The sequence below is a fragment of the Lissotriton helveticus genome, chromosome 3_2 (genome assembly GCF_964261635.1).
Source record: "Lissotriton helveticus chromosome 3_2, aLisHel1.1, whole genome shotgun sequence".
Lineage (NCBI taxonomy): Eukaryota > Metazoa > Chordata > Amphibia > Caudata > Salamandridae > Lissotriton > Lissotriton helveticus.
The window spans coordinates 219,955,457-219,976,104 of NC_136062.1; positions in this window are offsets into that span (position 1 = coordinate 219,955,457).

A 20,648-nucleotide genomic window follows, 5' to 3' on the forward strand; every position below is an offset into this window, starting at 1 on the left:
AGGATCCTCTTTGTGCTGCCCTCGCAGTGCTGCGCTGCAGCGTGTTCTGAGGGAGTCCCGACGTGGGGACTCCCCCGCTTTCACTGGTTTCTCACAGGTGACTACCCTGCATGGTGCCTGCTGGTCTGCTATTTCCCAGTGCGCAGGTGCCCACCCTGCCTCTTTGAATTATTTTATAATTTCCGCGGGTGCTCACCCCACTTATTGGCATCCTTAATGGGTGCCCACCAGTGTCCACCCTTCTTTTTTTACTTCGAGGGTGCCCACCCCTCGTTATTGCCCCCGTTAAGTCACCGCCGCGGCCTTCGCACCGCAATTAGGAAGTCAGGCACCGTAGCGCCTGACGCGGGGCGGGACTTCTGGTTTTCGGAGGAAGTCTCGCCCGCCGCTGCGCTCTAATTGGCCGGCGCCCGGCCGGAAGAGTTGGCAGGGAGAAAAGGAGCATGACTGCCTGGCAGGGCTCCCAGGAGCGTAGGGAGCCCTGCAGCCTATGGGAGCTGTCCTCAGAAGGAGCGCGGTGCAACGGGACCCGATGAGGCTCCCCAGAGCGAGAGAGCCCCGCCCGCTGCTGCCACGCCGAGGGAAGCCCAGCCGCTGGTCCAGGGAGTGAGGAGAGACCGCCGCCTTCAATCCAGCCCGACCCGGTGAGTGTCCTGGGGGCTCCGGGCATGTGTTGGTGCCTGTGTAAGGCACAGCGTCAGGGGTGCATATAGGGCGGCCCCGGATGGCAGTGGGCCGCCCCAACGTTTTATTATTGACTTCCCCGAGCCTAGGATGGCTCCAACGATTGGGGCATTTCCTTCCCTGAGTGGGGTCAGGGGCAGTATCAAGCCCCCAGTTATTCTCTGAGCCCGAGGGCTCCAACGATGCTCATATCTATTTGAGGGCTCCAGTGCTAGGGGGCATACGTAATTTCTAGAGCCCGTGACTCTAACATTTAGCCCCATTTGTCCTGAGGGCCATGGAGGCCCATGCCTGGCTGTTGAGGGGACACCATTAGTTGTTTCATGAGCCAGATGGCTCAGTTTGGCGCAAATATGTTCTTAAGGGCCAGTGAGGGCCCCTGTCACAGTTTTGCTTAGTTTCCAGCTGCCCAGCAAGTAGTGGGCAGCTGCACCATTTTAGGTTTTCTTTCTAAGGGACCTGTGTTGGTGAACTCAGGAGTGGGACGCACTCCTTCGCCCCTACTTTGGCCTTCCTACAGCTGCGCAGCACTTAGTGCCAGCTGCAGCTTTTTAGGCCATGCTCTTGTCCCTCAGCTGCCCAGCAAGTAGTGGGCAGCTGCTACGTTTAGGTTTTGGCTCAGTGGCGCGACCTGGACTTTGATGTGAGTTATGCGCTACATGTGATTTCTGCGCTCATGTGATTTATGTGTTGTTATGATTTATGCACTAATGTTTGGGTGTTAGGAAATGTACTGTGTGTAGTATGTTTTGTGCACCCTGTGTTCTGACACCTCTGAATGTGTTTTTATGCATCATGTGTAAAGTTTCTGGCCTATACCCCTAAATGTATTTTTATGCTTAGGTGGTTGTCTTTCCTAGTATAGTCATGCTAGTGAGTTCATGGTTCCCTGCGTGATATTTTCCTAAGGTGGTTAGGGTTGCGTAGGTGGTACTTACCTTTCACCAGTGGTTACTGGTTGTGTGCTACATTTCCTATTTGGTGCTTAAAACTATCTCAAGGGCTTGATACTGAGCTCGCCCCCTGACCAGAGTCCCAGGACCAGTGGACTCTATTGTGCCTTCCCTGCCAAGTTGCTGGGGCTTGTCTGACCTCCAGGTGCCGCTGGAGCCCCGCTTGATGTGTGCCTCGCTCGCCCCCCCTTTGCAGCTCGTGCCTGGCCGCCTCCGCCTCGAGCGGCACTGCTCCTTGCTGAGCCGTGGCCCGCTCCGCCTGGGCCGCCCGCATCCTGCCCCTCTGCAGCTCGTGCCTGGCCGCCCCTGACTGAAGCCGCGCTGCTCCTCCCAGAGCCGTGCCCCGCTCAGCCTGGCCGCCCGCATCCTGCACCCTTTGTTCCCCTTAAGCCGTGCACCTTTGGGTCACCCCAGCCTCAGAAAAAGCCTGGAGCGCCCTTTTGGGAGGCGAGAAACGCCCGCTCCGGTCTGCCGAGGAGGTCACCCACATTGTCCCACGCCACCAGAACGGAAGGCACGGTCCGTACCTGCCGCCAGTTATTATATGTTCTATGTTCTAAAAGTGTTACTTCTACAAAGTGCTAATTCTACCAACGGCTAATTCTAAAAGTACTTATTCCTGACATCGGTCCATGTGGCTCTGTCCCATGTATATAATCCCCTGTAAATTCTGCCCGTGCCTGTTGGCACGTTGTAAAGTGTGTGTTCTTATCTAATGTGTTGGTTATAATACAAAGGCTATTTTTACATAACCTGGTGTGGAGTTACTTTTGTTAGGGGCCTGGGATGTTGTTGCTGGGGGTGCGAGCGCAAATGCTTTACACATTGACTCCGAGATAAGCCTGACTGCTCGTGCCAAGCTACCAAGGGGGTGAGCAGGGGTTATCTTTGGCGGGTGACTTCCTTGCCCTGACTTAGAAAGGTGGTTTCTGCCTGACTTTGGCACAAGCCTTAGCCAACCAGAAATCCCATTTCTAACAGTTGCCTGACAACACTGCGATGTCAGACACAAGTACCCCCGTGCAGTTGTTTATGCCTAACTGCAGGTTCTTCTGTGACATGGGGACTCCCTACATCATCCACTCCAGTGTGTGACTGCCATTTCCAGGTCTGCTACTTCGCCTGTGGGGCAATGTATGTGGCATAATAGACACATTCCCCTCTTCTATGCATATCTGTGTATCCTCCTACCCCACTCCTTCAGACTCATGTTCTGTTTGTACTGGAATATCTGCATATAAATGCAATGAGAATATTTGTAAATTAAAGTTGTTAAGTAAACCTTTGTTTATATCATTTAAAGTACAATAAATTTGCATTTTGCTTTAGGTGCTCATAATGGAGTACCACATATCCCATAATACATACTGGGGTAGGCCTATCACTTCTTTTAAAATAATCTATGATAGGTACACGTTTTCTCAGGCTAACATGGTAACTTACACATTGCTTCAAACATTTACTGTAACACTGTAAGTGTATGCGTGGCTCTTACTTTTTGAAGTAGCAGGAGTCTCTGAAGTTTCAATATTGCTCAGGCCACACTGGTGTGGCCGAGTGCTGACTAAGATGTCCATGTGCTAGACTGTCTCTCGTCTCCAACCTGCCAAATCACCCAAAATCCGCTTTCTCATCCATCGCCCACAAACCCAGTCTGAACGATCTACACACTGTTGGCTGTGGGGCAACCAATGAGCCCTTTCTTGGCACCCTATGATGTGATGAAGAAACTTTGTTGCGTGAGGCAAGGTTAGCGGTGGGAGACTGCGAACTCGTGTGAACAAGCTCACCCCGCGTGACTGTGAGGGGCGAATCTGCAGAGCCACGGCCCCCGCTCAGGTCTGATGGACCTCAGAAGTGGTACACGCTTGAACCAGTGAGGGTGCCAATGAAACAGCCAGCTACTTGCCGCTCCGTTTGACTGCTGAAAGCACGGTGCGGACCAGTGCTGTAGAGGGCAGTGCTGCCTTGCCTCTAACACAAGTGAGGCAGACAATCGGTATGATGGGTAAGCGGAGCCTCATTGAGGTTTCCCTGCCACATGGCCCTTGCTGAAGGACATCAGTGCACTGCAACACCGTGGGCTGTGATCAGCCCTCCCTCATGGGTACCCCACAGTGAGTTTGAGGTGGCCCTGCAAGAGGATCAGTGAAATGCCCCTACAGTATTACATAGGCTGATCGCAGAAGGGCAGAGATGGCCGGCCGATTACATGAGGCAATCCAGTGTGCCCCAGGAAAGACAGAGTTCATTGCACTACCTGCAGTGGCAGCTAGATAACCTGTGGGGTAACTGAAACAAGGACCCTGTCTAGGGGTCCAACAGACAGACCGGTACCCCGGGGGTACTTCTCAGTGTCTAGTGGACAGATCAAACCTGTGTAGCTTGCAGCAAGGGATCAAGAACTTAGTTCCCCACCCCTAGACCCATCCTTAAATTAACAGGGGGGACTATTCAACCCTGCATGAAGGGGAATCAGTGATACTAAATGCTTGCCGTGCAAGAGCATGCCCTATATTAATAGCCAGAATCTCTGAAAGGCCTGGTAGGCAGAAGGTTGTTTGGAGACTGCCCTCTGGCAGGTATTGGCGAGTTGGCGACTACCACTAAAGTACTCCCAAAACCAGCAATGTGCCGGTGCTCGGCAATGATGATGAGGCATAGGAGTTTGTGTGCTGCGAACCAGACAAAACTTGACAAATTCTCCCTCCCCGGCAACAGACCCAGTAAAATGGTTCAAGGCAAAATAACATACGCTTAGTCGAAGTCCCTGAGAAGGAGAAGGGGCCCGAAGTGGACCTTTTTGTGGAAGACCTTATCCTGAAGATACTACAGCCTGAGACCTATCTAATTACTTCTTTGTTAAATGAGCCTATAGGGTGCCAGGTCGTCCAGTATGGGGGCTCCTCCTTGTCTGACAATAGCTTGCATCTTCAACTTTAGAGCCCGGGATGTGATTCTTCAAGCAGCCTGCCGTGCCTCTCCAGTCAAGTTTGAGAATGCAGTTATCAATTTTCCCCAGATTTCAAGCTCTGAGTCCAATTACTCTGACATGACTTTGAAGTCAGTCCTGTGGGAAAGAGATCGGTGCAGCTCAGAGAGGTAGCAGAAGGGAAAACCTGGCATTTTATGACCCTGGAGGCAGCATGGGACTGGTTAGATGAACAAAGACAGGCCGGAGGGGTGCAACCGAGGACTCAATCTGGCCAACAATCGCATGAACAGGACAACCCAGAACGCAGATGGGACACCAAGTAAGCAAGAGATGATCAACGGTTGACACGACAACAGGCCTCTAGTGAGGCGTTACCACAGGAGCCACGACACGACTGGTTCTAGGGAGTGGACTGAGACCGACTGAAGTATGAATTTTACAGGCACAGAGTACCTGCTCCATGAACTGTAACTTGTGGGATGCTATTTCTGCATCTATGCTACACGAGAAAGAAACTATCATGATCTCAGCCTTTACGTAACCATTTTACTGTGTTTTCGTCTCCCGGTTAAAAAAAACTGCATCATGTGATAACACTGGTCAAATTCTGACCTTTGAAAATGCACCCTTCCCCAACCTCATCCCACTGGTGTCAGTAATGGAACCAGGGCATTTGCTTAGCATCGAAATACAACAAATCTAAGCTGAGTTTCCTTGTAAAGCTTAAAAACATGTTAAGGAATCCCAGCCTTTTATATTTAGATCCAGGAGAACACCTCGGTGGCGAACAGCCATCACATCTCGGCTGTCACATCGCATGCTGTTACGTTGCATGCAAGTACAAAGCATGCGACGTTACCACGCGTACACAATACGAAGCGTCACATTACATCGCAGGCACTTTTAAAACGGATGCGCTTTTAAAACGCATGTGATGTAATGGACAGCCGCTCGGACGGATGTGCGCCGGGACAGAGACGAGGAAGAGAACTGTTTCCGCCTTTGTTTTCCATCTGCTGTCAATCTCTCAACACTGCTACGGTTCCGGATAGCTGGAAACTTGCCGTGGTCTCTCCCCTCCTGAAGAAGGCAACATTAGACCCCTCCTACCTGGGTAATTACTGACCAATCTCGTTGCTTCCATTTCCTATTAAGATTCTGGAAAGGTGGGTCACAAAACATCTATCCAGCTTCTTGGAAACTAACTCCTGGCTGGACATGGCCCAGTTCAGTTTCAGGCCTGCCCACGGCACTGAATCTGCGCTAGTGGTTGTCCTGGACGATCTTCGTTCGCGTGTCGACTCAGGTCATGCAGCTTTTTTAGTGCTGCTTGATATGTCGGCCGCGTTCGACAGGGTCAGCCACGCTATTCTCATCAGCAGATTGGAGGAAGACGGGGTGGCGGGTCTGGCCAGAGAATGGCTGGTCTCCTATCTTTGGGATCGACAACAAGTAGTGGCTCTACCGCCTTTTAGATCTGGCACAAAAAGAGTGGGGCAAGGGGTACCTCAGGGGTCGGCCATCAGTCCCATTTTATTCAATCTCTACCTCTGCCCCTTGGTTAAGCTGATTAAATCATTCGGTATCTCAGTTATTAACTACGCCGATCATACGCAGCTTATTTTTTCAATGGAAGGTAAAGAGGCTGTGTCTCAGGAGACTTTTCATCGCTGCATGACAGCCACTGGGTATTGGCTGCGTACCAACTCCCTTCAGTTCAATGGCTCAAAAACTGAGGTGTTGCACTGCTCCTTGGATCGCATTTCTCGGCCTCTGCCGGCGGATTTTTGGCCTACTGCTTTCCAGGGTACAGTTGCGGCAGCAGACTCCGCCCGTAATCTGGGCGTTATGTTCGGATCTAATCTGCAACTGAATGTTTTTGTAAATAAAACCGTCGCCACATGTATGATGCTGCTTCGCATTCTGCGTAAAATTCTCCCTATGCTTCCGGCTCAAGCCAGACCAGAAGTAGTGCATAGCATTATCCTCAGTAGGCTTGACGACTGTAACGCACTGCTTCTGGGCGCCCCTGGTACTCTGATCGGAAAACTGCAGCGTATCCAGAACATGGCCGCTAAACTGGCCCTTTCTCGACCGCGCTCTGCCTCTTCATCCCTGGCGCTTAAGGATCTCCACTGGTTACTTGTCCACCAGCGCATCTGTTTTAAAGCGTTGTGTATAGTGTTTAGGGCCCTCCATGATCAGGGCCCTGTCTCGCTACAAGAGCTTTTTTCCTGGTACTCGACCTCCAGAACCCTGCGATCCTCATCTGCATATCTGGTTACAATCCCTAAGATTCGGAGGATACGGATGGGAGGCCGTTCCTTTGGATACACTGCGGCCAAATTTTGGAATTCTCTGCCAGTGACCCTAAGGAGCACGGGGAATTCTTCTCATTTAAAAAAGGCCTGAAGTCCCACCTATTCCCCGGGACAGTGTAGTGATGTGTTCTGTGTTGGTCTGTATAAGTCAAAGCGCCAGGATACCCTTTGGGTGACAGTCTGCGCTATACAAGTACGCAATACATACATACATACATACAACGCTGGGACTGGAACCGGAACCGGGAGAGAGGAACCATGAGGAGAGGGAGTTAAGGGTCAGTGTTTTAGGCTTTAGGGTTTAGGGATTAGGGTTGAGGGTAGTGTCAGGGTGTCGTAGGGTAGGGTAGTGTTTTAGGGTTTAGGGCTTGGGGTTTAGGCTAGTGTCAGGGTGTCAGGGGCTCGTATGGTAGTGTTTTAGGGTTTAGAGCTTATGGCTTAGGGTTTAGGGTAGTGTCAGGAGGTCATAGTGTAGGGTAGTGTTTTAGGGTTTAGGGCTTGGGATAGTGTCAGGGGGTCATAGTGAAGGGCACTGTTCAACAGTTTAGGGCTTAGGGTCTTGTCAGGGGTTTGTGGTTGGGGCACTGTTTTAGGCTTTAGGGTAGTGTATTTATTTTTTACTGTAGGGTACTGTTGTGGAGTGTGTGTTATGTAGGGTAGTGTGTTAGTGTGGGGGGTTATTTGGAAAAACAAATTGCGATATAAAAGAATGCGGGGGTTTTGGGTGCGTTGTAAAGGGATTTTGTATGCATTTCAAAGGAAATACAAAGTAATGGTTAGCATTCTACAAACTTGCGTTGTGATGGTACATGCAAACTAAAAACTGCGATGCAAAGGCATGCATTGTTTTAGTTTGCGATGTATCGTCATACATCCCACCTCGGGTGCTAGGTTCCTGCATTAACGCCAACAAACTCCTCTTTTAACAAGTTCTAGATTTCTGTGGAATGCTGCACATAAGTTCAAGGATACAACATTTTTATGTTCAAAATGTAAGTCTGTGTTTCCCAGCCTACTGGCATTGCCATCCAAACTAAATCATGCAGAGGAGGTGCCAATGTTTTTCTGCCTTTTTGCTCCATTTGCTTCTCTACCAGCTTTTGAGCCTGTTTTCCCTTCCTTTTGCCTCCCCCTCTCCTTATAGCTCCCTTTCCGCCATGGTCATCCTACTTTTCTTTGCCATGCTTTCCTGCTCCCATGACCTCGCCCAACCCTGTCCCCCATTTCCAGTTCTTCTCCCTCCTCTGGACCTCACTTAATGGCAGTCGCAGGTCAGATATGCAGCAGAGTACCTCTGGCACACCAAAGCAGGCCAAAGGCAATCTCATCTGTGCCTGTCCATTTCTTGCGGTGCCCAGCTCCAGCACTCCTGGCCCTGCGCCCTCCCACCTCCCCCTGCTACTACTCCACTGCCACCCTCTGCGCTCTGAACCCAAGTGGTGCACAACACTGAAGGAGCATTCTCCTGCGACACCTGCCAATTCACTTAGACCTCCCACTCCACCTGCACCGCACACACTCAACACATGTCACACTCCCAATTGCTCACACCTGACTACAACTCACACCTCCATGTCCTACATACGCCTCAATACTCGCTCCCTCACAAAACACACTACTGAAATCTGGGGCCAGTTGGCAGAAATTGCTCAGACGTGAGTTCCTTGCTCACTTTGCCACTGGATTAAAGCAAGCCTGGCTGAAGACGGCTGAAATGCCAGAAACCGGTCATAGGAAGCTTGTTTACGGTCCAGGGAAGGCATGGCTTGGCAGTTTGGGCTGGACTGTTCCCATGAGGCACAGGGTTAGACTGATTTGCATATGGCCATGTCTGAACTGGGGTGGCAGAGTGGGCTAAAGAACGGTGATGGATTAAACCCAGATCTGTTGACTGGGTGTGAGTGTTTGATTGGTTCAGATGCTCCGTCCATCACCACCCCCTTTTGTACAGCTTTGTTCGCCATAAGTTGGCAGGGTATGCTCAGACGTGAGTCCCTTGCTAACTTTGCCACTGGATTCAAGCAAGCCTGGCTGAAGACGGCTGAACTGCCAGAAACCGGTCCTAGGAAGCTTGTTTCCGGTCCAGGGAAGGCATGGCTTGGCAGTTCAGGCTCGACTGTTCCCATGAGGCACAGGGTCAGACTGATTTGCATATGGCCATGTCTGAACTGGGGTGGCAGAGTGGGCTAAAGAACGGTGATGGATTAAACCCAGTTCTGTTGACTGGGTGTGAGTGTTTTATTGGTTCAGATGCTCTGTCCATCACCATCCCCTTTTGTACCGCTATTTAGGAAGCAGGCTTACGGCAAATAATCCTGATTTAATGCCTTCTGCATTGTACTTTAACAGCACATTGCTTTCATGAGAAATTTACAGTGCACATGTTATGAATACAGAAATAATAATTTGTTTCAATGAGTAAAAGGGAATGGCTTGTGAGCTGCAATGCTTTGTTAAATCTATCAATGTTCTAATACTGAGATATAACCATCTTTTCTACTTTCTTTTGCCGTTAGTTCAATGTTTGGCTACATGGTAGTAGAGGGGTTGACTGTATCAATCAAGGATTGGATTTTGTTATAGGCAGCTTGATATGCCAGTTTTAGAAATGAGGCCTTTTCTTAATTAGCTGTCTGAGGTTTCGGAGGGTGTGACAGGGTGCAATCCATGCCCATGAGGCATCTCTGTGGAGCTGGTAGGATTCTTTTCGACAATTACGTAATTCTTTATGATACTCAGGCCTGGCTGCACTGGCCACCGTAGTTAGTAGTAACTTACGATTGGAGATATGAGGGGCACCTTTGCTTGGTGGTAGTAAGAGAACCAGAGGAGGGGCCCTGGGGTGCCAAAAATGATTGTCGCACCGGGTGCCACCAGCGCTAAAGCCGGCCTGGGTGATACTACTTTGCAGATGTTTCATGCGGACCCTTGATTTGGTTATTATCCGGTCCTCTGCATCATGCTGTTCCTATTGCAGAACCATTCCCTCTGACCAATGTATGCATTCTTCTGAGTGCTTCCTCACTGTCCTCAGATTTGAAGGACATGAATCTTCTCTATACTTTTGGTGAATAAAATATCCACTGAATGATTTAAAGGGCCAATTACTCTTTAGTTCAAACATCTGAATGACGTAGCTGTTCCTTATGATATGTAGCTAGAGTAGACGTAGATTTGTTTGGCATGTTGAGTTAGCAAGTGGTCGGGTTGGCACACAAGGTATAGCATATTAATCTACACTTGAGGAAAATACAACTTTGCATGAGTAAACCCCAAGGGATAGTGGTGTAGGTTTCAAGACACGAGAAGTGTCCATTTGCAGCCATTCAGAAAAGTCCTTCTTTGCCACTCTGGAAATGGTCAGAGATTTGCATCTGCCAAAGTTGGAATAAATCACTTTCCACGGCGGGAAGGGTAATGGAGCACCGGGAAATTGTATGGGGTTGATTGGAAGGGTTTTTCCAAAGGTGAAAAATAATTTCACTGTGGTGGGAAAAAAATGCAATTGGATGAAGTTGCTTGCTATCTCCTACGCTAGTGGTTCCCAAACTTTTGACTCCTGAGGACCCCCATTGAGTCACCACTGGAAGCCGGGGACCCCCAATTAATTTGTATGAGTTATATTTCAAACATTAAAACAGTCATTCGAAAAAAATACACACGTGTGCATACAAAACAAATACTCAAAGTACTAAGGATTTTGGGGCCAGATGTACGACCATTTCGTTTAGCGCCTCGTAATTGGCGACACATTGCGAGTGGCAAATTGCGAGTCGCTAAATGAAATGTACAACAGTGTGTTTAACACTGTTTGGGATTCCCAGTGGGGTCGCAAATTGCGAGGTTCATTAATATTAATGAGCCTCTCGCAATTTGCAAGCCCATTGGGAATGCCAGCCCTCCCAGCGATGGTGGCCTGCTGGGCTCTGCAGGCCACCATGTCTCAGACTGCTTTTGCTTTTAAATATAGCAGTTTAAAAAAAAAAAAATGCAGCCTGTTTACTATGCATTTAAAAAAAAAGAAAATGAAACGTTTTCGTTTCATTTTCTAAGGGCAGGCAGAGGTCCCTGGGACGACTGCCTGACCTTAAAAAATAATTTTGCATGCATTTGCAAAGAGGAAGGGGTCCCCTGGGGCCCCCTTCCCATTTGTGAATGCATTACCATCTACTTGAAGTAGGTGGTAATTGTGACTGTTTTGCGACCGCAAAACATTTGTACATGGTTTTGAGTCTCGCTATTTGGAAGGGAATGCCCCTTCCAAATAGCAAGTTGCAAAATCTATTTAGAGAGTCGCAAACAAATTGCGACTCGCGAAATAGGCTATGTACATGGCCCAATAGGTTTTTACATGCGCAAACGGGTTAGCTAACCCGTTCGCGCATATGAAAACAGATCGTACATCTGGCCCTTAGTATTTTATATTGAAGTAATAGCCCCTCTGTCACATGTATTTCATTTGTTTTGTAGCATCTCTTATACCATTGTAGGATGTCAGAGCACTTTACATCACACACATATAGAGACATTGAATCATACATGTAAATCAGTGTGTATTTAAAATGTTTAAGAGTGCTTGGTCTGGAAAAGCACAAACTCAGGATTCAGAGCATAACACAGTGGCTAGCATTGACTTTAACATTAAAAATGTATTTCCAACCAAGCTGCTAATTATACAAGAAATGTTTTTGTGCTTTTAAAACTGTTGCCTACGGACCCCCTGGGAATGTGTCACGGACCCCTGGGGGTCCGCGGACCACATTTTGGAAAACACTGTCCTACGCATACCCAGGCGCGGTTCGTCCATTGGGGCGTGGGGGCGTAGCCCTCCCTGCCCGACGCCGCCCGCAGCTCCCTCATGACAATCATGTCAATGAATCAACATGACGTCAGACCGCCGGGCGGGCGTCATGTTGATTGATTGACATTGTACAGGCGGCAACACGAGTACGCATGCGTGGGGACGGAGGGTGAATTTTTTACCCGTGCCCACGCATGCGCACTTGTGTTTTTGCGGCGTTGCGCATGCCCATCAGGAGCCCTAATGGGCGTGCTGCGGGCAAGAAGGTACCTGTGCCCCTGGCGCCAGGATTGGCCAGGGGCGCTGTGAGCCTGTGACGTGTGGGGAGCAGAGCCCAGAGGTGGCGCGGACCGGGACCGGCAGCAAGAGTGTGTGTTTTTCTTTTATTTTAAAGTGTTTGGTGCGAGCGTGCGTGTATGCATGAATGTTTGGTGGAGAGTGTTGTGAATGGATGTGTTTGTGTGTATGCGTGTGTGAATATATTTCTTTGAGTGTTGTGTATGTGGGGGGGGTCGCCGCCGGCCTGAGTGGCCTGGGGCCCGCACTTGAAAATCAGTTTGCGCCTCACCACTGTAAAATGTCACCAGCCGCCCCTGCGCATACCTCTAGAAAGGTCACTGGCGTAGCTAGGGGGGGGGCGAGGGGGGCGGTCCGCCCCAGGCAGCACTATTTTGGAGGCGGCAGCCTAACGGGCCCCGTCAGGTTGTGTGCTATTAAGTACGTGCCAGCACCACGTGGACCGTCGTCACATCCTGTCTGTTATTTGAGCGGGTAGTTCAGTTTGTTGCAGACGGCTGGTTGGTGAGTTTGCCGCGCCGCCTGCAAAGCATTTTTGGGTCTCGTAGCTTCCATCTGCAGCTCGCACCGGCTCCTAGCAAGCCTGGCCCGGGCGAAGTGTGCTGTCAGCTGCTGCACCCTGGCAAATTAAAGTCTTGCCACAGCCGAGGCACACAGGAAGGAGAAAGTGACCTGCGGTGCACCCGCCGGCAGCCAGGACACTAGTCCGTCAGGAAACAGCCCCGCGCTCGGGACTCACTCAACAGCTTGGACGACTCCAATCTCAAGTAGGGAACGTGAGTGACAAAAAAATATACTTTTGCATTTACTTTCATTTGCGATAACTGAACATGGAATGAGTAGACTGCACCACGTGTTAGGCGTTTTTTTTGCTAAATGTCAACACAGAGGAATTTAACATTTACCGGCTGTGATTTAGAAAATAAAAGCGGAGAATTAGAATACATTGCTCTGCCTACTTTTATCTGTAATTTAATGCTGGTGAGTGCGGCAATTAAGTAAAGGCCTCTTGTGGACGCAATCACACGTATAACACAGGCCGCAAAACGCTGGGCGGGATGGCATTCAGCAGAGCAATGTGTTTTAATTCTCCGCTTTTATTTTCGAAATCACAGCCGGTAAATGTTAATATCTTAAATAATCGTTCATTGTCGGGGCAGGCTCCTTTCAATGTAATCATGCCTCCACAACGTGGCTGGCTCTTTCAAGGGATGGCACATAACTAACTCCTGACTGGATGGATCAGGTGTGTTTTTTTCATAGACAAAATGAAGTACTCGACTGCACTGGTTTCATTATGGTGAGCGCTGCTTTTTAAAAGACACCCACCGCGCACTGCAATGTAAGTTATTTCTGCTGCTGAGAGCATTTGCCCTTTTCTGCCCACGTCAGAGCACTGTGGTGTATCGACTGCCTACGGACTCGAGCATAGCACTGTCTGTGAGCAGCTCTGAGCAGAGCAGCTGTCAGCAGTGAGTTTCACATTGCAGCTTAGACACTACAGCCCTAGGCAGGATTTTCCCGTTGGTAAATGGCCTGTTACACTAAGGGGCAAGCGCTAGAATCAGTGATGTTTGTGTTTAGGGACAGAGTATGCAATAAGGTTCAGATTACAAAAAGAAAAGGAGTTGGATTGCTGAACAAAGTGCGATAAGGTGCTCCGTTGCCAAACATGATCTAGCAATTTTACACTGGCAAATGCAATTTCTGTGGCTCTGCAAGAATCAATAATGATCACAAGTGTGAAATCACTAGAGTAGATTGTGGGTATACAATCGTTTTACGGTGGGATCAGGTGTTTTGCAGCAGTTTCAAGTTCTTTCTTGTCCTTGGTCAAATTAATGTCATTTGTTATGTTTATCTGTTTCCATGTACTTAATTTGTTGATTTTGCTTGCAAAAAAGTGTCACTCTTAGTATCATCCATTTAGTAGCTGAATGGCATTCATAGGTACCCTAAAACCTTAAAAATGTCACACATAAGCACTCTTAAAACGTGGCAGCTACGCAGTCTGTGTTTCTTGTCAGATAGTGCCCTTCCATTTCTGGTGGTTTGTATTAGTTTTAAGATCTTCGTAGTGTTTCTCATTGCTGAAATGGCTGTAATTTCTGATATATATGTTTCCCTCATCTTAAATTGTTTGATTTTTGCTCGCCAGAAAGTGTCACTCGTAGTTGTTGAATGTCACTCATAATTACACTCAAATTACGAAAATGTCACACATAAGCAATCTGAAACCTTGGCAGCTATGGGCCTTTATAATTTATTTGGGGACACTCACTGTCTGTGGCTGCAGTCAGTGTCCTCAAATAAATTATAAAGGCCGCCCCCAGTGCAGCGCGACCCCTGTGTTAAGAGCAAGGCAAGCGCACCTGCTTGTAAAAGCTGCCTGCCGTGCAGCATGCGCTATGTACCCCGTTTGTGGTTGCTTGTGGGTCCCGTACCAGGACCGTCAATCTTGTAGCTCGCGAAAGCGCTACCAATGATGGCCCTGGGCATAACTTGTTTGGCCAGCCCTCGCTGAAAAGAAGTGCAGCAGTGATAAGTAAGGAGTCACGCGCTCCATCACCACGCAGCACGCTTGCCTCTCGTGAGCAGCCGCCACTGCAGCACGACTATCACTGTAGGCGGGCCGGACCCAGGCGGCAAATGTGAGAAATATTTGTACCCAAAATTTGACAGTGAGGTGAGATTTAAATTCGAGTCCGAGACTTAAGCTCACACAATTACAGGGCTGCGGATGCCATGGGCGGCAATCTGAGGGATAGCCCCGGGTGCCACAAGCTTTAGCTACGCCCCTGAGAAAGGTTCATAAACGGGCTGAAGTCTGAACCCATGAACAGCAACAACCACGGGTGCAGATGATGTCCAACTTTTAATGTGAATATATATGTCTGAACCAGGTCCAAGAACTCACAGGGCGACCATTTCTCACCGATCCGCGTGCTTCGGCGGCAGAGGTCAAGAGGTGTTTTATAATCTCCCTGGGTGGGCGTCTTTTGCTTGCCTCTCTCTCTCCTTGATGTTAAGTGAGGCAGGCTTTCCGAGCAGGCTGCTGAGGCGGGGTTAAGTGAGGCGACCGCGCTCGGCTGACGTCGCGTCGCGCGCTCGGCTTCGAATGTTGGCTCAGCTTGTTCTTGGAAGCTCTTCCGCCGATGAGTCTGTGCGTCGCCAGCAGCTGTTTCTCCACACCTAGCTCGCCCCCTCGAGAGGTTCCTCCTCTGAAGGAGCGAGGTGGCCTCCGCACTTCAGGACGCTCGAGGACGGCTCATCTGCGACGCCCCTGCAGGCTGCCAGCTGCGACCCTTCCCTCCTCCGACAAATGGCTGTTTATTGGATGCCGCTGATATCTAGCCAAGGTCGGAGAGCAAGAATGAACTAAATGGGAAATTAGAAGGCTGCTGAACGGAGGGCGGCATGTCAGAATATCATATTCAGAAACAGGAACATGATCTTTCATACACATTGTGCCCTGAATATCTTTTACATAATTATTATCTCATTCAGTCTAGATTTTCTATTATTAGCTCTTTTTTGGTAGACAATATTTAGGGCTCAAGATTTATTTATATATTATATATTTTGAGGCAAGATTCTGGCAACAATATTCTTGTACCACACCCTCTAGGTTCAGTTCTGGCACATCTGTACCTCCTCCCATAACTTATTGTTGGAGACCATGCATTTCTCATTAGGGCAGTAATCCTCTCAACCCCATTAGAAGTGGTCCAGTAATCCAGTTGTCAGCCAAAAATCAAGGCTTAGATTTACTATGTTTTTGCATTGGGGTTGTGTCACTTTTGTGGCGCAGCCCATACGCAAAATGTGTTTGGGCATTTACTAAGCCACCCAAAGCCACTTTGTGTGACTTTGTGTGGTTAAGTGAATACAAAGTAATGCAGCGCAGGGTATTATGCTGCCTTGCGTTTCTTTGCGTTGGGTAGGCATTCCATGGGTGGAGTATGGGCATCATCATCTTCTGCCTTAGGGTCTATTTGAGTTATTGTCAAATGGAGCTCCTCATCTGCAGAGCATTTCTGAAGATGTTACCACTTCGTTAAGAGAGGACCTTTCTACTGTCAATAGCAACCTTCTTTGCATCTAAGAACATGCATGCGGCTGCAAATTTATGTTTCATCTTCCTATTCACTAGCCTCACATGCTAGCCAAGTATACAGGGCCTCATTTACAGGAAACTGATGCATCAGCTTTGATGCGTCAGTTTCCTTGGGCCTTCGCCAATAGTCCTTGCAGCACCATGGATGCAGTGTATTTACAATAAGGGCTCCTTGATGCAAGGATTTACAGATGTGTCAGAAATTCGCACACATATGTTGGTGTAAAAGTGACTCATTGCTGGAGTTGGTTTTAAAACTGATGCAACTCCAGCAATGCATCAGAACACTTAGGAGAGTCCCATTGAAAACGCACTGCATCATTCCTTACACTTGGTGTGAGCAGGCGTAAGGATTGTGACGCAGTGAAGGTGTAGAGTGACACAGTGAAATAATTTAAATGTTTGCGTGGGAACGCCTACCCTCTCTTCTTTCATGCTGTGTTTCTCCCCCTCCCCCTCCCCCTCCTTCTCTCCTTCACTCGTTGTCTACTGCCCCTGCTCCTACCCCCTCTCCCCTGAATCTCTCCCCTTGCCTGCTTTTTCCTTTACCCACATGTCCTTATTGTTTATCTCGACCTAACATGTAACTATGTAGCTATGTTCTAATAACTTGTAACAATGTAACCTGCAACTATTGTCTGATACTCATGTAAAGCGCTCTGATACCTCCGGGTCTAGCCAGCGCTATATAAAACCTTTCAAATTAAATACATTATACCTGGTGTAGGTATAATGTGACACAAAGCTCTACAGACTGACGCATTGGACCGAATGCGCCAGTCAGCCGCGGCCGGTAGTGGGAGTACCGGCCGGGCGGTGACGTCGGGAGGGGAGGGGCAGGGTGGGGGTAGTAATGTATGGATTACAGACTTTAACAGGTAAATAAACATAAAAATAAATAAAACGAATTTCGTCGCGTGCACTGCATCGCATTTGGTGATGCAGTGCAAGCAACAAAATGTGTTTTATTTATTTTTATGTTTACTTACCTGTTAAAGTCTGTAATCCATACATTACTACCCCCCACCCTGCCCTCCCCCTCCCCACGCCACCGCACGGCCGGTACTCCCACTATCGGCCGCGGCTGGCGCCAGTTTGTAGATATGGTGAACTGATTTAGCTGCTGCTGCATCAAAAAAAGTGATGCAGAGGAGGTGCCAGGGGCTGGTAAATGAGGTTCACAGTGTATAATGCTTCCGGCCACAGTGCCTATTTTGAATAATATTTTCCCAACATGCAGCTATCCTATGACATTTCAAGATCATATGGATGTAGTGAGCATTTCATGACACCTGGAGCAAGAGTGTGCTCTACTTCGATGAATCTTGTAGAGGGGAGCTGGGTTTAGGTGGACCCTATGCAGAAATTCATACTGTGTCTGATAATTCTTTGTCTGTTTGACGTGCAGTTTGCCATTCCACCTCAGTTAACTCTTGCCTGCAGTACCAATCCTCTTAGGGCAGTGCCCACACTCCCCTCAAAGTCTTATAAAGAAGAAACACTACCCTAGGATCTGGTTGTCTTTTAAGGTCCTCATCATATGTTGTAGTATTTCATCCACTGTAAAAACTCCAAGACACAATTCAAAGAGGGACTGGGACTGAATATTCATGTCTGAAAACTCCACACTTGATTATTTTGGGTACAGAGACACAGGCCTATCAAATTTCCATGCAGGCCAGGGACTGTGGGCAACAGCATTGCACAGTCAACACTCACCTCCTGCAACAGTCCGGACGTGCAGTCAATACTCTCCTCGAACAGGCATAAGCATTCTCTGAACCTCCGCCCACCTTTAATCCCCACCACACTCCTGCTGACAAAAATGTCAGTGGTTTTTTTCACCAAAAATGGCAAAAACTGCCTGGTTAAGCATTTGGTATTTCTGGTTTCTTAGCCCATTTCATGGGAAAAAAATCCAATGGTTGGACTTTGGTGCAGTGATATTGGCTGGTAAGGTAGATTCCCCCCACCCCGTGGGTCCACACCAAAGTCCAGCTAGCTCACAGTGAGGGCCTAGTAATGCTCTAAGGACACATGTTTCGTTCAGATGCTCGGAGACATATAATTTCAATTTCATGATCAATTTGGCTGCCTTTGCTAAGCACACATATATTAAGAACTGCCCTTTCATTGAACAGCGTCCATGCTTCAGTGAACTGCACAAAAATGTACCATTCTCAAACATTTGTTCTGGATAAAGGCAAGCACACTCAATCTATTTTGTGACTATTATTTTAATTGTAAGGTAAATAGGGAGACCCCACAGCGCTGTCTTCAAAAGATGTGCCGTCCCTTCCCTTGTATTTAATCTAAATCTGTCCCATACATATAATTTAATGAGGTGTGGGCTATTCAGAGGTAGCACCCGGCCCAATATAAACAAGTACCCGAAGTCTTGCCGACCATATCTGCCCACCAGCAGCTGTTTCTCAACAGTAGACTCTCCACCTACCCAGTCCACCTTGTACTGTAAATGTGAAGTCAAATAATATAGGGCCAGACATACTGATCTATTTTACAGTCACAAGCACTTGGATTCACCAAATGGAACTGTCTGTGACCCTAAAACAGGTATTTCTTAGGTATGAAATCAATTTTAGGAGTCTGTAAGCTTTTTCCGACTCCTACAATGGATTTCCGAATGTTTACCGATTATTAACTTGGAAGTACCATGTTGTTGGCATCTATTCCAAATTATGACTAGGTACCATATGTATCAATGGTCCATTGAAAAGTTCTGACTGCCAGGTTGTGGCGTTACGCTGTTTGCAAAAACAGAAAGGAGTCACCTTTCCCTGTGTAAATTGAGGTCACAGTTTCAGGGAAAATGGTCCAAAAAACCACGGCTAATTCTCTCTGAAACTTTTAAACCTGCATGGTTTCTTTTAAGGATTCAGACTAGTTAAAATAAACTTTACTGTATTTAAAATCAGTTACAACACAGTGGACTGCTGAACCTAGCAGGCCACCATTCCTTTGATTCGCAATTTGACACCCACCTAATGAATATTAATTAGGTAGGCTTAATTCTCAGTCCGAATGCTTATTGAGCAAACCAGCCTATAAACATTTTTTTTTGTAAATATATTTTTATTGCAGATTCATAAACAAGCATGAAAATTATGCGACCTTCCCAACCTTGAGCATTATAAGGCACAGATCGGTAATGAATTTGCACACAGCCATTCAGCCCACATCCCGGAGGCCGGGCGGCGTTCGTGCCCAATCCGTCAAAATTATCAAGGAAACCACCTCATAGAGGCGTCCGGTCAGCAACACAATGTAATATCTGCTTTTCTTGAACTCCTAACCCCCAACCCAATACTAACACCCAAATAACAGTATTCCAACAGTGGTAAACAACATCAGTACTGATGCATCTCGCCCCGTCCACTCACACATCGAAACTCCTCTGTACTAGATCACCCAACCCACATCCGTCAACCCCTCATTATCTTGTTGAAAATCCGTTCCAAGGGCATCCCATCATTCACCCATATCGGAGTTTAGTTACTGCATGCTGCCTTCCACTAACTGTAACAGGTCCCTAATAACCCTCCCCTTATCCCACCCCCCCAACTGCTGCTGACGTGGGCCCAGTCCTACGTATCCAAGCAAATCTGCACTACCTGAAGGATCCATAAGTTCTAATCTTTGTGTCTCACGGAACGTCCTGCGTCCACCACCTCCTAGTCTCCATAAACTGTCAGGTAGTCCCTTAGCGCTTGCACTATCGACTCCCAAGCCCTCGCCATTTCTAGGCACTTCTCATTTGCCGTACGAATGGCCTGCTGTAATCTGACCACCCCCTCACTCCCAGCCCATTTCTGCAATTCGTTCAGCCATCTCCTGGCTGACGGGCCCTCCCTCGACTTCCAGTGCCAAGTGATCTCTCTCTGGGCTAAAATAAGTCCCAAGTCGATGAATTTACTCGTAATTTTCGTCTTGGCCGTATGAGGGAACCAGAGCAACAGACTTAATCATAGACAACAAGTTGCGGTACCCACTAATGACTAGGAACAGGCGTGCCAAAAAAATATATAATCATCCATAAAGTACAAACATGTTTTTAATATAACCATAATAAAATTCATATAAAATTGAGACTAAAATTCTACAAATCATGTGACAATACAAAATTAAAAGCAACATACACATTAACAGAAATGATTAAAAGAGACACCACAATTTATTGCTGCGAGGTGTCCAAGAACAATTGAAGAAGAAATACTCGACGCGCGTTCCGGCGAAAACGCCTTCTTCAGGAGTAACAGATAACCATCTGTAATTACATATTAAAACAATATTATACATATGATACTTCAAAAGTGACTAACATTCTGTACATAATACTATTAAAAATGACAATAACATACATCTACAAACTTTTTTACTGATGAAAACTTACAGTATGTTATTATGTATATGCCAGAAGTTGTCTCTCTGATCCAGTTCAGGGTCCTCATTGGACTATAGAAAGACATTATAATTACAATTGGAGTGCTAAACAATCTTTTTGTTTGAAATGTGTATCGTA